This window comes from Schistocerca serialis, chromosome 1 (genome assembly GCF_023864345.2).
Source record: "Schistocerca serialis cubense isolate TAMUIC-IGC-003099 chromosome 1, iqSchSeri2.2, whole genome shotgun sequence".
Classification (NCBI taxonomy): domain Eukaryota; kingdom Metazoa; phylum Arthropoda; class Insecta; order Orthoptera; family Acrididae; genus Schistocerca; species Schistocerca serialis.
This window is the reverse complement of record NC_064638.1, coordinates 441,339,770-441,358,194: the sequence shown is the minus strand read 5'-3', so window position 1 is coordinate 441,358,194 and position 18,425 is coordinate 441,339,770.

Sequence of the window (18,425 nt, the reverse complement as noted above, 5' to 3'; positions counted from 1 at the left end):
GGAACTCAAGTCATCTTGGCTGAATTTGTCGACCTAAAAAAAGCAAACGAGAGTGTAAAATGTTGCAGCATTTTAGAAACGCTCAGAAAAATAGGTGTAAGCTATATAGAGGGATGGGTAACGTACAATATGTTCAAGAACCAAGAAAGGAACATAAGAATGAAAGACAAGAGCGAGGTGCTGGGATTAGAAAGGGCGTAAAGCTGAGGTGTACTGTTCCTCCCTACTGTTCAATCTATACATCGAAGAAACATTGGCGTAAATAAAAGAAATTTTCGGGAGTGGGATTATGGTTCAAGTGGCTCTGAGCACTATGGGACTTAACATCTATGGTCATCAGTCCCCTAGAACTTAGAACTACTTAAACCTAACTAACCTAAGGACAGCACACAACACCCAGCCATCACGAGGCAGAGAAAATCCCTGACCCCGCCGGGAATCGAACCCGGGAACCCGGGCGTGGGAAGCGAGAACGCTACCGCACGACCACGAGATGCGGGCGGAGTGGGATTAAAATTCGAGATAAAAGGATATGAACGATAAGATTGGTTACGGTATTGTTATCCTCAGTGGAAGTGAAGAAGAATTACAGGATCTGTTGCTAATAATAAAAAGTCTAATAAGTACGCACTATTGACTGAGAGTAAACCAAAGAGAGCGAAAGTAACGAGTAGTAGCAGAAGTGAGAATAGCCATAAGGTTATCACGAAAATTTAGGACGACGAGGTAGACGAAGTTAAGGAATTCTGTTAACTGCGATTCAAAATAACCCATGACGGACGAATCAAGGAGGAAATCAAAAGAAGGCAAGCACAATGCAAAGAGGGCATTCCTGATCAAGAGAAGTCTACTAGTATCGAATATTTAATTTCAGGAAAATTTTTATGAGAATCTACGGTTGCATCACAGCGTTGTAAGTTAATGAGTCACGGACTATGAGAAAACCAGAAAAGAAGAGAATCAAAGTGTTTGAGATGCGATGCTACAAAAAGGTACTGAAACTTAGGTGGACTGATATGTCTTATCTTGACATGAGGATGTTCTCCTTAGAAAGGTCAAAGAGAGGAATGCGTTGAGATCACTGATAAGAAGAAGGGGGGGGGGGGGGTCATTAAGGCATAGCTTCCGTAGTAAATGAGGGGGCTATATGGGGTAAAAATTAAAGGGGGAGGCAGAACCTGGGATATTTCCAAAAAATAATTGAGGAAAAGAGAAACGCTAAGTAACTCCAGTACTGGGAAGTGAATCAGCAAACCTCTCTACTGGAATCCATCACAGACTTGCCTCATTTGGGGACTTGCTGAAGACCGAACGGGGGTTTCAGTCCTAGTCTACAGAAAGCTCTGCACCATGCACGAAAGTTTGTCTGCAGTGAGGCAGAATGCTCTGTTAAAGCTCACGCTTCATATGATGGGCGAAAAACGCCACCACGCTGAACAGTAGCTTCAAGCGTGAGGTTTTTAATCCGTAGAATTCTAGGGATTACAGTTCGATGAATAAGCACTGTTGTTTGTTCAAACAAGTAGTATTTCGCTGCTTACGTACTCATTTGTGTGCACCAGTAAATTAAATGAATCAACACATTCCATTGTCCACAAGGTAAATCAGTCTAAAGCATGTTTAATTGGAGTCCGTATTTACAAACACGATGACAGTATTCCAATCTCACTGACCACGTCTAGTAACTGAAGTGCGAACAGCAGAGATCCGCTAATAGCTGCCGCAATGCACAATCACCTACCTCGAACTTAATATTCAGCGAACATCTATGAAATGTATGACCGTTCAGGTACAAGTAACACTGCGAGAAAAACAAACCGACGACAGAACCGTGTAGTGACAAATGTAAACTTGATGGCGCTGAGTCAAGTGTCCATTAGTGATGTCAACAACAAGTACGATGACTGAGTGTGGCATGTTTGGTCCCAAACAAGACACACAGCCCATGCCTTCCACCTTTACGCTGTTGTGCATATAGTTTCAGTGCAACACAGGCACAAAGATAAACGGAAGTAGGAAATAAAACGAAATGCAACTATCCCGTAGCGAGCCACGAGAAACCGCGTGTCACATGTATCAAAATACTCAGAAAATATCCCTGAATCACCACCGAAATTGTGTCTGAGGGATACGGGTTCGCGCCGGCCGCGGTGGTCTAGCGGTTCTAGGCACGCAGTCCGGAACCGCGTGACTGCTACGGTCGCAGGTTCGAATCCTGCCTCGGGCATGGACGTGTGTGATGTCCTTAGGTTAGTTAGGTTTAAGTAGTTCTAAGTTCTAGGGGACTGATGACCACAGATGTTAAGTCCCATAGTGCTCAGAGCCATTTGAACCATTCTTGATACGGGTTCGCCGGCCGGGGTGGCCGAGCGGTTCTAGACGCTAGCTCTGGATAAAGAAGGTGAGGCCTCCAATCATTTAAAAGAAAAGCTACCCACATTAAGTGAGGCAAAGCTGAAAGAGGATATATTTGTTGGACCACAAATAAGAAAATTTCTGAAAGATCCAACCTTTGATACCAAACTCACAGATATTCAGTTAGCTGCTTGGTCTTATTTTAAAGCAATTGTGAAGGGCTTTTTGGTTAACAGAAAAGACAAAAACTATATGACCATTGTGAATGATCGGTTGGACAACAACAAAAACACGGGGTGTAGAGTGGTGCTTAAAATTCACTTTTTACAATCTCACCTAGATTTCTTCCCCTAAAAATTTGGGAGCCGTAAGCGATGAGCATGGTGAACGCTTTCACGAAGACATTCTTACCATGGAACACCGTTAGTAATGCCACTGGAACCCTTCGATGATGGGTGACTAGTGCTGGGGTCTTGTTAGGGAGAGTGATGAAACGGAAACAAAGGAAGAGCTCCGTCGTCGCATTTTTCAGAAACCAAAGACGATAAAGGTGAAAATATCTTCTGAACTAATTTGGATCTTTTATTGACATCATGCCCATATATACATAAAAAATAGTATTGATTTCAAACGTTCTGAATGTGTATTTTTGTTCGACTTAATTGTGTCAATTTTCGCTATTACCACTTTCAGTTCTGCTGTGTATCTCGGAAATGTGACGTCATAGAGAAAAACTCATTTTACCAGTGTATTCAGCACCCAAAATTAGGTAAATCCACCCACTTACAAAATGCAGAAAAAAATGATGAAATTTGATAACTAGTGTATTTAATGTGCTGGCCGCCCGGCTTTATGGTGACGAAAACTCAGATTCGCATCTCTGAAGCGTCAATTTTTAGTGCATCGAGGTTTTTGTAAGTGAATAGAGAAATTCACATACGTTCATAGACATCTGTGACCGTGGTGAATTAGGTAAACGTTCAGAGTATAGTAGTTCTCCACATTGAAATTAGAAATAATTAGTAACGGGGAAGTTCACTAAAAATGGTTCAAATGGCTCTGAGCACTATGGGACTTAACAGCTGAGGTCATCAGTCCCCTAGAACTTAGAACTACTTAACCCTAACTAACCTAAGGACACCATACATATCCATGCCCGACGCAGGATTCGAACCTGCGACCCTAGCGGTCGCGCGGTTCCAGACGGAAGCGCCTAGAACCGCTCGGTCACAGCTGCCAACGTGGCTGATGGGGAAATTATTGATGCAACAGCACGTTTCCGCCGACGTCAAACAATAGAGTCGTACCATGTGGGCTTACAGTCCTACTGGTAATGTGGCGTCACATTGAATGATGATAATGTTGAAAAATAGGGTCTTGTAGCCAAAAGAGTGGGGAATAATATTGTGTACTGAGCTTCTGAATAAAACCAACCTGCTTTCAGCGGGCTCAGGTCACTAAATTGGGCAATAAAACAACAGTAACACTCACACGGTCGCCGTAAACTTGTAACCCCTTTCACATTCTTTAAATAAATCTAATGAATACGAGTACTTCGATTTCGGTGATGTAATATATATATCCTTGATCTCGATTTAATAGAGTCGATGGATTAATTTCGTTCTTCTTTTATATGAAACAGTCCTCCTTCTGTCAACATGCTTGCAAGAATTCCATACTTATGCCTTTAAGATAATTATGAATAATAATCTTTGTACGGAATTAAAATGACGTTTTAGTTATTGGATATGTACCATAAATACCACTGGTTAGCTGCGTAAGCTATATGTTTCAGCAACCTAGCTCCGCTGAGCTGCGTAAGTTCGGTAATGCGACGATTACGTGCCGTCAGCGCGCTGTGATATGCACATTTCCATCGTTGTTCATGCGATAATGCTTCAGCAGCATGTATGACATTTTAATTCATTATTTCTTCATTACTAACACTATTAGCTAGCCATTTTACACACATTAATCAGATGTTTTAAGCTGTTTTATTCATGGGAGTTCGATTCTTTGAGGAATCGGGGATGAGAGTTTACTGGTTGTTAACAAAGGAAGTAGTGAACTGAACCGAGGAAGAACAATTTATGGCGCAACCTCACTAAACGAAGAGACACATCCTGCATCAAGGAATCGTCAATCTGGTAATAGGAGGAACTGTGTGTGGTGTGTGTGTGTGTGAATGTGTAAGGGGTCGAGAGGAAGGGTAAAAATCGTTGAGGCAGTCGTGGAGGTGTTGGACGCAATCATCTAATGCGGGAATTTCGTGAGGTCTGTTGCGAGGAATTCAGCCACTAGTTTGTCAACATTGCAACTGACTCAGCGAGGCTACTCTCAGTTTCTTTCCTCGAGACACCGCTACAGTCGCTTCAGGTTCCTCGGTATACGAGGTGAAACCGGACTCCACCGACACAATTTCAGAGATTGTTCGGCGATGTTTCCTACTGTGGTATAAGGGACCCTTTGCCTTATCTCAGTTACCTTTAGTTCTTTGAAAATGCCTTCAAAACAGTAAAAAAAGCGTGTCGTATACGTAAACAATCTGACAGCGTGATCAGCAGTCTGCGACTGTTCGAAAAATGGTTTAAATGGCTCTAAGCTCTATGGGACTTAACATCTGAGGTCATCAGTCCCCTAGACTTAGAAATACTTAAACCTAACTAACCTAAGGGCATCACACACATCCATTCCAAAGGAGGCAGGATTCGAACTTGCGATCGTAGCAGCAGCGCAGTTCCGGACTGATGCGCCTAGAACCGATCGGCCACAGCGGCCGGCGTGACTGTTCGCTGATGATGTTCTAGTGATGGGGAAAATGACGTCGTTGAGTGACTGTAGGAAAATACAACTTAGACAGAATTCCTATTGTCAGCTTGCTCTACGTGTGGAAAACTCTAAATTAATGCCAGGGAGTAAGGAAAACCACCGTATTATGTTCAATACAGTATTAGCGCCGTGCTGACTAAAACAGTGAAGTTGATTAAATATCTAGGCGTAATGTTGCAAAGAGACATGAAATGAATGGAACAGGTAAGTTGGATTATAAGGAATATGGATAGTCGACATGGAAGAATTCTTCAATCGTGTAGCTCATCTATAACGGAAGCCGCGTATAGAACACTTGTGCGATGCATTCTTGAGTACTGCACGAGTGTTCAGGATTCTCAACAGCTCGGATTATATTAGGACATCGAAGCAATTTAGAGGCGTGCTGCTAAACCTGCTACTTGTAGGTTAGATCAAAACGCGAAGATTGCGGAAATGTCCAGCAAACTCAAATAGGAATCTCTGGAAGAAAGAAGACTTCCTTTCCTCGAAACATTTTTGAGAAAGTTCGGAGAATCTGCATTTACTGCTGACTCTTGGGCTGATACGAAGCATATAGCTAGCCATTTTCCCTCCTTTCGTATGTGAATGAAACAGGATAGGGAATGGCTAGCACTGCTGTAAGGTACCCTTTACGAAGTACCGTGGGGTGGCCTACGAAATATGTAGATGTATATTGATGTAGCTACACTGCTGTCTAAAGCTTAGAGACGAAATGAAATGAACTGTCGTGTGCCTAGGGCCTCCCGTCGGGTAGACCGATCGCCTGGTGCAAGTCTTTTGAGTTGACGCCACTCCCTGAGCGGAGAAAATCTCCGACCCAGCCGGGAATCGAACCCTGGGCCCTTTGCACGGCATTCCGTCGCGCTGACTACTCAGCTATCGGGCGGACGATAGTAACTTTCGAGCGACGTGTCACTGCCGGATAACTCATATCGATGGAACTTTCACCATACACAGAAAGAACTGCTACCGCATCATAAGCAGTTCTTTTGGTAGGGCGTTCCATTGGTCTGCCACCACGCTTGTTGACTGCTGAATGGTCGTTTCTACATGTGGACGTACTACAGTGAATCTCCTCAACGCACACCCTACGTGCTCGAAGGGATTTAAGTTGGGATAACGCGCAGACCAGTCCATTCGCCGAATATCCTCACGTTCGAACAACTCCTCCACCTGCGCTGCTCGATGAAGTTACGGATTGTCACTCATATATATATATATATATATATAATTAGAAAGATGCTCAAGAGGAAGCATTTCAGTGTCACAATGACGCTGACCGCTGAGCGTTCCACTATCCCCATGTAACGTTGTGTCCCACACCATAACATCGGGACAACCAAAACGACAGTCTTCGACAATGCCGGACGTACCCAAGAACATTGTCGAACATCATCTTTTCGTGTTCAAGATGTTATAGTGTGTGGAAGTGTAATGTTTAATGGGCATACTGACCTCCATATCTTCTAACACGATACACTCAACAGTCAAAATTTTCGTGATACTGTTCTCCTTCCCCATTTGCGTCTTTATGGGCGGATTCATATTTATGAATGATAATGCGCGACAGCATCCAAGAGCGGAAGTGCAGAAGCTATTGGAACGTGGGTATAATTGGGGAATGGTCTGGCCTGTCCATTTCCCCGATTTAAATCCTATCGAATACGTGTGGTATGTACTGGGAAAATGTATTGCAACACGCCCACATCCACCAGCGACCATACAGCAGTTGATAGCCGCCCTGGTAGAAGAATGGAGCGCCCTATCACAAGAACTCCTTACCATATCTCTGGCCCGTAGAACATGCACTGCCGTACGTGGTGATCACACGCTTTTGTAATGTCCAGGGGACCGTCACAACCCACAGTGACTTCAGTGTAATTATTGTCTTCGAACAGAAGTTTCGTTGCTGAAAAGCAATGCTTCCAAAATTTTTCCGTTTAAACTCTTTCAGCTTTTTGAACAAAATGAACGTAATTAATGTTCTATATCCTTATTCTTCATGTCTACATATTTATTTCTTAAATTAGTCGCCTTGGCGACGAACACAGTTCTCCCTATGAGAGACTAGTTTGTTGACACCGTCACTGTAGAATGTCTTTGTTGAGGGATCTACAACCTCAACTCTGCTTTCACCACTTCATCACTACTGCAGAGGAATGTTGGATGAGGATGGAAACTGTCAGGATGTGCCATATTAAAACTCGTCCGAGTTTCCCAAGTGATTTATTATTTCCAGCTACAGTGCCCCCACTCCTCTCTGTCTGCGTCACCGGGTCCCACAATGCTGAGGACACCACTTCGCTGTCTGTGAAAAGGCTTGGTGCAGAATGTCTGCCTCGGCGACCCGTGCAGTGCACGGCTGTGGGTCGGCCTTGTACGGCCGCGGAGCTGTGACGACGACAGGATGCGCCAGCAGTCAACTCAGAGGTCTCCATCCCTGCCGCCCAGCGCCGCCCATGGGGAGCTGCAAGGTGGCCTGCGACATGCTTCCTCGCCAGCGTCGCTAAGATCGCGGTGACAACAAGTGCCCACGATCCGGCTTCCGAATCTGCAACCCTCGTCTCAGGATACCTCCGGCGTGTGTTGGGAGCCAACAAGGCTGCCTGCAGTAGCAGCCCGTGGCGTGGCTCGCCGCTGCCTGGCTGCGGATCCTGCATTGGCCTCAGAGGGTTGAACCAGTGAACTGCCGTGGACTGGAACGCTGGCACTCCATCTGCTGCTGCATGTAGTCGGCGATGTGACACACCCCGCCGTCAAAGAGACCTGTCACACTTGAATGGGGTCCTCCATTCTACTTTGCAACCGCTGGTAGCGTAACTTACTGTCAGTAGGCCTGTGCCTGGCTGTAACTTGTGCACCCAGAAATATTGCACTGAAGCTAACCTTTTCCCATCTTAAACGGTGGTGCCGCTACACTACCAACGTGAAGTCCTGAGAGGTATGATCTAAGTCTTAGAACAAGATGAAAATAGAATGGGGCCAAGTCGAGACTGTATGGAAGATGATCGACGGCAGTGAACCTAACACGTCCAGTTATTGCACATGTCGCTGTGCTCGAGAATCATGCCGAAGGAGAGGGTGATCCACGTGTGGACGAACTCTTCGAATTGCAACTCGATTACAGCATGCTGTTTCTCAAGTACCGACATGGTTGCATTACACACCACCATATTACTCGCTACAATTCGGAGCCATCTAGCGGCAGAGGGCTGCAAAAAAATGGTTCAAATGGCTCTGAGCACTATGGGACTCAACTTCTGAGGTCATTAGTCCCCTAGAACTTAGAACTAGTTAAACCTAACTAACCTAAGGACATCACAAACATCCATGCCCGAGGCAGGATTCGAACCTGCGACCGTAGCGGTCTTGTGGTTCCAGGCAGCAGCGCCCTTAACTGCACGGCCACTTCGGCCGGCAGAGGGCTGCAAATACATAGTCATCAATAATAAAGATGTAGAATGTTAATAACGTTTGTTTCATTAAAAATTTCTTTAAGAGTGTTCACATAAAAAGTTTGGAGGGATTACTTGTCAGCCTGCTCTTGTATGTACGAGCCAAGTTCAAAATGGCTCTGAGCACTATGGGACTTAACTTCTGAGGTCATCAGTCCCCTAGAACTTAGAACTACTTAAACCTAACTAACCTAAGGACATCACAAACATCCATGCCCGAGGCAGGATTCAAACCTGCGACCGTAGCGGTGTGCAGTTCCAGACTGTAGCGCCTAGAACCGCTCGGCCACCCCGGCCGGCTATGAGCCAAGTGTCAACGAGTTATGACACTTGGCAGTGGCGTATCATGCGAAAATTACATTCGTCATTACGTTTCGCTCACCAGTGTTCATAATGAATATGCTGTAATACAAAATGTATAACCCCTGTGTACTGAGGCAAAAGTACTGTCGCGTCGCTGCAGCGACAACTCAGTATAACGCCGTTGTTCTGCTCTTTCATCGTACTCGGTGAACCCATACATGAGGTGCATGTCCACAAACTCTTCAACAGCGCTCCCTCGTCGGAGGTTCGAGTCCTCCTTCGGGCATGGGTGTGTGTGTTGTCCATGGCGTAATTAGTTTAAGTTGGTTTCAGTAGTATGTAAGCTTAGGGACCGATGCCCTCAGCAGTTTGGTCCTACATAGTTCCAAATTTTTTCTTCAACAGCCAGACTGTTATATACCACTGTTTAAGCACAACTAACAACTGCAGGAAAAACAAATCGGAGGCAGAACGGAGCAGTAGTGAATGCAAGCTTGAGGGCGAAGAATAAAATGTGCATTAATAATGTCAACAGCAACAACAGTGAATGGAAGAAGACACGTCGCTCATACCGTCCACATTTGCACTGTTGTGCAGATAGTTTCCAATACAGATATAAATTGGAGTGGATAACTAAACGAAATACAACTGCTCTGTAACGAAACGTAGAAGACTGTGGGTCCCTTATACCAAAATAAGAGGGGCGTTCAATAGGCAGCGCAATACTTTTTTTCTGAAAGCAGGTTGCTTTTATTCAGGAGTTCAACACACCATATTATTTCTCACTCTTTTGGCTACAAAACCTCATTTTTCAACATAAACTACGCTCAATGCGAAGGTCTTAGGTTACCTTACTGGGGGGTGGGGGGGGGGGGTGGGGGGGGAAGCTCTATTCCCTCGTGGTACCACTCTTCTGACCGGGGAGCCAGGGTCTTACTGCATCAGTAACCTCCCTATCATCCATGTACTGCTTCGCATGGAGCGATGATGATAGACAGCTCGCCCAACGACTCACCGTGCTTTTGCGATGCTCTGGTTTCTTTCTGCTTGGAACGCATCTGCGTTACAGACGCTATTTTCTAGGCTACGCATAGCGCCGCAACCTATCTGAACTTCACGAAACTATAGGGGCTGAAGCGGGAATGTTCCACGAGGTCCCGTAACAAATTCCGCATTAAAGTTAAAAATCTTCTGGGTTGTTAGGGCGCGTAATATTTCTTCTAAAATAATCGACGTTTCGACCCCTCTCCTGAGATCTTCTTCAGGATCTTCCGGTGTCCAATACTGCCCAGAATATTTTAACTTTAGCAATAGCCTGCAGACTTACGTAAATTCCGCATTTTTTCAACCGAAATAGGTCGAGACAAAAAATCTGTTACTTATTGAACGCCCCTCGTAACTCAGAAAAAATCTTTGAACAACCTCCGATTTTTGTCGAACGAATTTGAGTTCCGCTACACAGGGAGTTTGACTATTACAGGTACACACGAAAGGGGTGAATAGAGAACAAGCAGGTAATCGTAATAAACATAGATTCGAAAACAAATGATGTCCCCGGTACGACGTATCCACAAGAGCATTCACGCCAGCGTTACAACACTCTTAACACCTATTTCCCAACTCCGCAACTGAGGCGTAAATTACAAAGTGATTAACTGCCCGCACTTGATCTAATCGTCATTCCCGATACATAAGTACTGGTAAACAGTGCTTCGACAACAGGTGTACAGGTCGTGACTCGCCAATACCATAGCCTCTCAGATTCCCCGGCTGGTGCATTACAGCCCTGTGCACATGTCGATGAACTCCGGGAACGCACTGTGGATGGTCGTCATTGCATTCGGAACACGCCTGGGATTTTCGAACGTGTACGAGCATCGATGAGGAGCCGTGCTGACGTCTGCCTTCACATGAACGGTAGCCATGTGGAACATTTGTTGTAATGTGTTTATGGTCAAGTGCACGTCTGCGCTTTGCATAACATCTGTAGATGTGCGCAGGCAGGTTCATTGGATCGTAAATAAGAAATTTATGTTGCCAGTTGGCTTCGTCTTAGACATAGAAGCCATGTCATCTTAAACAAGTTGCGAGGCACGGCAAGACGTGCTGGTAATCAGCGCTCATTAAGAACGTCATAAACTAATTCTCAGCATACACAAACAGAAAGTAATATGTGAATACAGGCGAAATAAACCGATATCGTTTCAATAGAAGATCGGCTGTCAGTCGCTGTTATTCGTCGGCAAACATCAAATCTTAGAAATATCTCGAAGGTGCGAAGTACAGCCGGAAGACCACGTGAATCCGGCAGTGAGGATAGTTGACAGATTTACAACTTATCGGAAGAATACTGAGAGAGTGTAATTCGTATATGAAAGAAATTGCTTACAAAAACCTGGCTCGACGAATACTTATTATTATTGGTTTTCGTTTATTTCGCATCGGTTCCGCTCATCTGTCGTACTGGCGTACGACCTCACCATTACCATGCTTATCCTTCCCGACTTGTACATCTGCATGTTCATCTATGCCCTGCAAGCTACTTTTCAGTGTGTGGCGGAGGGTGAACCGTTGTCTTTGCCTGTACCAATTGCGTATGGGTCGCGGGAAGAGCTGTTGCCCGTAAGCCTCTGTGTGGGCTCAAATCTCTCTTATTTTATCTTCGTGGTCTTTTCGAGATATACGTAGCAGGAAGTAATGTATTGGGTGGCCCTTCTAGAAACGTACTCTTTCGGAACTTTAACGGGATGGGACCACGCTTTGATGCACAACGCCTCTCTTGCAGAGTCTGCCAGTGGAGTTTGCTGAGCACCTCCGTGACGTTTTCGCGCTTAGTAATTGAGCCTGTAACAAAACGTGCTGCTCTTCTTCGGATCTTCTATGTTTCCTCTATCAATCCCAGCTGGTACGGATCCCAACCTGACGAACAATATTCAGGTACTAGCCAAATGTATTTTATAAACTACTTTCTTTATTGATGCACTACATTTCCTGAAGATTCATTCAACGAATCTCAGATTGGCATCTACCTTTCCTGCGATTAATTTTATGTGCAGCTTTATACGCGGGTTCTACATAGTTTGTTGTGCTGTGCATCACGTCGATTATTTGCCATGTAGCTGGACTTACAGTAGACATTGGTTAGGTTTCACAAGTGTAATTACGCCCATATACCGACACAAGAGCGTACTATCACTAGATTTCTTTCTGCTGCGTACAAAACTACCTGATATAGGGCTAGAAGTGTTCTGCAACATGTTTCTGTAATAACTACTCTGAGGCGACTTGAGTGGCAAAGAAACATTTCTTCCAATTTCAGCTCGAATTCTGATTTAATTTTCTACGCCAGCGGGTGTTGCAATGAAAATTATTTTACAAACGAGTGTATATCTGTCGTTATTACCGCTTACATTGCGACGAATACAACTTCTTCTTCTGGATTAGTTTGGCGCGTCGTTAGCCTAGTAAGCTTCATTACTCTTCGCACTACAGTACACATTTTGATAAACAATTTTTCCGTCAGTAATGTTTCTATCAAATCATATTGAGCCCTTACCTCCCAACTCCCCCCATGAACCATGGACCTTGCTGTTGGTGGGGAGTCTTGCGTGCCTCAGCGATACAGATAGCCGTACCGTAGGTGCAACCACAACGGAGGGGTATCTGTTGAGAGGCCAGACAAACGTGTGGTTCCTGAAGAGGGGCAGCAGCCTTTTCAGTAGTTGCAAGGGCAACAGTCTGGATGATAGACTGATCTGGCCTTGTAACAATAACCAAAACGGCCTTGCTGTGCTGGTACTGTGAACGGCTTAAAGCAAGGGGAAACTACGGCCGTAATTTTTCCCGAAGGCATGCAGCTTTACTGTATGATTAAATGATGATGGCGTCCTCTTGGTTAAAATATTCCGGAGGTAAAATAGTCCCCCATTCGGATCTCCGGGCGGGGACTACTCAAGAGCATGTCGTTATCAGGAGAATGAAAACGGGCATTCTACGGATCGAAGCGTGGAATGTCAGATCACTTAATCGGGCAGGTAGGTTAGAAAATGTAAAAATGGAAATGGATAGGTTAAAGTTAGATATAGTGGGAATTAGTGAAGTTCGGTGGCAGGAGGAACAAGACTTCTGGTCAGGTGACTACAGGGTTATAAACACAAAATCAAATAGGGGTAATGCAGGAGTAGGTTTAGTAATGAATAGGAAAATAGGAATGCGGGTAAGCTACTACAAACAGCATAGTGAACGCATTATTGTGGCCAAGATAGATACGAAGCCCACACCTACTACAGTAGTACAAGTTTATATGCCAACTAGCTCTGCAGATGACGAAGAAATTGAAGAAATGTATGATGAGATAAAAGAAATTATTCAGATAGTGAAGGGTGACGAAAATTTAATAGTCATGGGTGACTGGGAATCGAGAGTAAGAAAAGGGAGAGAAGGAAACTTAGTGGATGAATATGGATTGGGGGAGCGAAACGAAAGAGGAAACCGTCTGGTAGAATTTTGCACAGAGCATAACGTAATCATAGCTAACACTTGGTTTAAGAATCATGAAAGAAGGTTGTATACATGGAAGAACTCTGGAGATACTAAAAGGTATCAGATAGATTATATAATGGTAAGACAGAGATTTAGGAACCAGGTTTTAAATTGTAAGACATTTCCAGGGGCAGATGTGGACTCTGACCACAATCTATTGGTTATGACCTGTAGATTAAAACTGAAGAAACTGCAAAAAGGTGGGAACTTAAGGAGATGGGACCTGGACAAACTGAAAGAACCAGAGGTTGTACAGAGTTTCAGGGAGAGCATAAGGGAACAATTGACAGGAATGGGGGAAAGAAATACAATAGAAGGGACCTGGATAAACTGAAAGAACCAGAGGTTGTACAGAGTTTCAGGGAGAGCATAAGGGAACAATTGACAGGAATGGGGGAAAGAAATACAGTAGAAGAAGAATGGGTAGCTTTGAGGGATGAAGTAGTGAAGGCAGCAGAGGATCAAGTAGGTAAAAAGACGAGGGCTAGTAGAAATCCTTGGGTAACAGAAGAAATATTGAATTTAATTGATGAAAGGAGAAAATATAAAAATGCAGTAAATGAAGCAGGCAAAAAGGAATACATACGTCTCAAAAATGAGATCGACAGGAAGTGCAAAATGGCTAAGCGGGGATGGCTAGAGGACAAATGTAAGGATGTAGAGGCTTATCTCACTAGGGGTAAGATAGATACTGCCTACAGGAAAATCAAAGAGACCTTTGGAGATAAGAGAACCACTTGTGTGAACATCAAGAGCTCAGATGGAAACCCAGTTCTAAGCAAAGAAGGGAAAGCAGAAAGGTGGAAGGAGTATATAGAGGGTCTATACAAGGGCGATGTACTTGAGGACAATATTATGGAAATGGAAGAGGATGTAGATGAAGATGAAATGGGAGATACGATACTGCGTGAAGAGTTTGACAGAGCACTGAAGGACCTGAGTCGAAACAAGGCCCCCGGAGTAGACAACATTCCATTGGAACTACTGACGGCCTTGGGAGACCCAGTCCTGACAAAACTCTACCATCTGGTGAGCAAGATGTATAAAACAGGCGAAATACCCTCAGACATCAACAAGAATATAATTATTTCAATCCCAAAGAAAGCAGCTGTTGACAGATGTGAAAATTACCGAACAGTCAGTTTAATAAGTCACAGCTGCAAAATACTAACACGAATTCTTTACAGACGAATGGAAAAACTAGTAGAAGCCGACCTCGGGGAAGATCAGTTTGGATTCCGTAGAAATACTGGAACACGTGAGGCAATACTGACCTTACGACTTATCTTAGAAGAAAGATTAAGGAAAGGCAAACCTACGTTTCTAGCATTTGTAGACATAGAGAAAGCTTTTGACAATGTTGACTGGAATACTCTCTTTCAGATTCTGAAGGTGGCAGGGATAAAATACAGGGAGCGAAAGGCTATTTACAATTTGTACAGAAACTAGATGGCAATTATAAGAGTCGAAGGACATGGAAGGGAAGCAGTTGTTGGAAAGGGAGTAAGACAGGGTTGTAGCCTCTCCCCGATGTTATTAAATCTGTATATTGAGCAAGCAGTAAAGGAAACAAAAGAAAAATTCGGAGTGGGTATTAAAATCCACGGAGAAGAAATAAAAACTTTGAGGTTCGCCGATGACATTGTAATTCTGTCAGAGACAGCAAAGGACTTGGAAGAGCAGTTGAATGGAATGGATAGCGTCTTGAAAGGAGGATATAAGATGAACATCAACAAAAACAAAACAAGGATAATGGAATGTAGTCAAATTTATTCGGGTGATGCTGAGGGAATTAGATTAGGAAATGAGACACTTAAAGTAGTAAAGGAGTTTTGCTATTTGGGGAGCAAAATAACTGATGATGGTCGAAGTAGAGAGGATATAAAATGTAGACTGGCAATGGCAAGGAAAGCGTTTCTGAAGAAGAGAAATTTGTTAACATCGAGTATAGATTTAAGTGTCAGGAAGTCTTTTCTGAAAGTATTTGTATGGAGTGTAGCCATGTATGGAAGTAAAACGTGGACAATAAATAGTTTGGACAGGAAGAGAATAGAAGCTTTCGAAATGTGGTGCTACAGAAGAATTCTGAAGATTAGATGGGTAGATCACATAACTAATGAGGAAGTATTGAATAGGATTGGGGAGAAGAGACGTTTGTGGCACAACTTGACCAGAAGAAGGGATCGGTTGGTAGGACATGTTCTGAGGCATCAAGGGATCACCAATTTAGTATTGGATGGCAGCGTGGAGGGTAAAAATCGTAGAGGGAGACCAAGAGATGAATACACTAAGCAGATTCAGAAGGATGTAGGTTGCAGTAGCTACTGGGAGATGAAGAAGCTTGCACAGGATAGAGTAGCATGGAGAGCTGCATCAAACCAGTCTCAGGACTAAAGACCACAACAACAACAACCTCCCAACTGGTTTTCGATTATTATATTTTTGAAACGTGCGTTTGAATGAACTCATTAATGCTCCAAGCTACGCGGCATCTTGGACTCGAACGTGTTTTCGCTGTCGATCAGATTCAAAAGTGCGGGTCCTTCTTGAAACGACGGCACTTCAGTTTCACGCGAGATGAGCCGTTCAGAGCGGCGACAGTACCATCACAGATCGTTTAATGTTCTTCTTTCTCGTAAAATAAGCCTTTTTCCCCACACGTAACCGATTTTGTGAAACTTCTTTTGTCGCAGCAGTAATTAATTTTCAGTATCATTTTCGCCGGCCGGTGTGGCCGAGCGGTTCTAGGCGCTTCAGTCTGGAACCGCGCGACCGCTACGGTCGCAGGTTCGAATCCTGCCTCGGGCATGGACGTGTGTGATGTCCTTAGGTTAGTTAGGTTTAAGTAGTTCTAAGTTCTAGGGGACTGATGAACTCAGATGTTTAGTCCCATAGTCCGGAGAGCCATTTGAATCAGTATCATTTTCATTATATTGTTTGTCTGGTTTAGTACGCGTAATATTGTTTTCCATGTATTCTACTTTCTCTCTATTATAAAGCAGTAAAAGGCCAAATTGTAACCAAATGGTTAACTCGTTCGTTTGTTTCAGTGTGTCATCGCGAACAAATGGCGCCTTTGTATTAAGTATAAAATTTTAGAAATCATTGTTTCAAATGTGTGTGAAATCTTATGGGACTTAACAGCTAAGGTCATCAGTCCCTAAGCTTACACACTACTTAACCTAAATTATCCTAAGGACAGACACACACACCCATGCCCGAGGGAGGACTCGAACCTCCGCCGGGACCAACCGCACAGTCCATGACTGCAGCGCCCTAGACCGCTCGGCTAATCCCACGCGGCAGAAATCATTGTTGTAGTGGAATTTTAACAGCGATCGATTTAAAACATTAACACTGAGTAAAACAGTCTCGATCGCAATTAATGTTTATTGTGGCTGACAACCGGTTTCAATCAGCGATGTAGACCATCTTCAGGCCGTAAACACCATGATGGCGGCTGATGGTCGTAGATGGAGAAAGATCCGTAAGGACACAGACTGGAGATGATTCAAATTATAGACGGAAACCTGTTGCCAACCAACTGAATTTTAATATTTTAAATATTGTTCGTAAATACCGGCACTTGATAAATTCATATAACTTAGTTCCTGAAACACCATTTCAATACTACACTCCTGGAAATTGAAATAAGAACACCGTGAATTCATTGTCCCAGGAAGGGGAAACATTATTGACACATTCCTGGGGTCAGATACATCACATGATCACACTGACAGAACCACAGGCACATAGACACAGGCAACAGAGCATACACAATGTCGGCGCTAGTACAGTGTATATCCACCTTTCGCAGCAATGCAGGCTGCTATTCTCCCATGGAGACGATCGTAGAGATGCTGGATGTAGTCCTGTGGAACGGCTTGCCATGCCATTTCCACCTGGCGCCTCAGTTGGACCAGCGTTCGTGCTGGACGTGCAGACCGCGTGAGACGACGCTTCATCCAGTCCCAAACATGCTCAATGGGGGACAGATCCGGAGATCTTGCTGGCCAGGGTAGTTGACTTACACCTTCTAGAGCACGTTGGGTGGCACGGGATACATGCGGACGTGCATTGTCCTGTTGGAACAGCAAGTTCCCTTGCCGGTCTAGGAATGGTAGAACGATGGGTTGGATGACGGTTTGGATGTACCGTGCACTATTCAGTGTCCCCTCGACGATCACCAGTGGTGTACGGCCAGTGTAGGAGATCGCTCCCCACACCATGATGCCGGGTGTTGGCCCTGTGTGCCTCGGTCGTATGCAGTCCTGATTGTGGCGCTCACCTGCACGGCGCCAAACACGCATACGACCATCATTGGCACCAAGGCAGAAGCGACTCTCATCGCTGAAGACGACACGTCTCCATTCGTCCCTCCATTCACGCCTGTCGCGACACCACTGGAGGCGGGCTGCACGATGTTGGGGCGTGAGCGGAAGACGGCCTAACGGTGTGCGGGACCGTAGCCCAGCTTCATGGAGACGGTTGCGAATGGTCCTCGCCGATACCCCAGGAGCAACAGTGTCCCTAATTTGCTGGGAAGTGGCGGTGCGGTCCCCTACGGCACTGCGTAGGATCCTACGGTCTTGGCGTGCATCCGTGCGTCGCTGCGGTCCGGTCCCAGGTCGACGGGCACGTGCACCTTCCGCCGACCACTGGCGACAACATCGATGTACTGTGGAGACCTCACGCCCCACGTGTTGAGCAATTCGGCGGTACGTCCACCCGGCCTCCCGCATGCCCACTATACGCCCTCGCTCAAAGTCCGTCAACTGCACATACGGTTCACGTCCACGCTGTCGCGGCATGCTACCAGTGTTAAAGACTGCGATGGAGCTCCGTATGCCACGGCAAACTGGCTGACACTGACGGCGGCGGTGCACAAATGCTGCGCAGCTAGCGCCATTCGACGGCCAACACCGCGGTTCCTGGTGT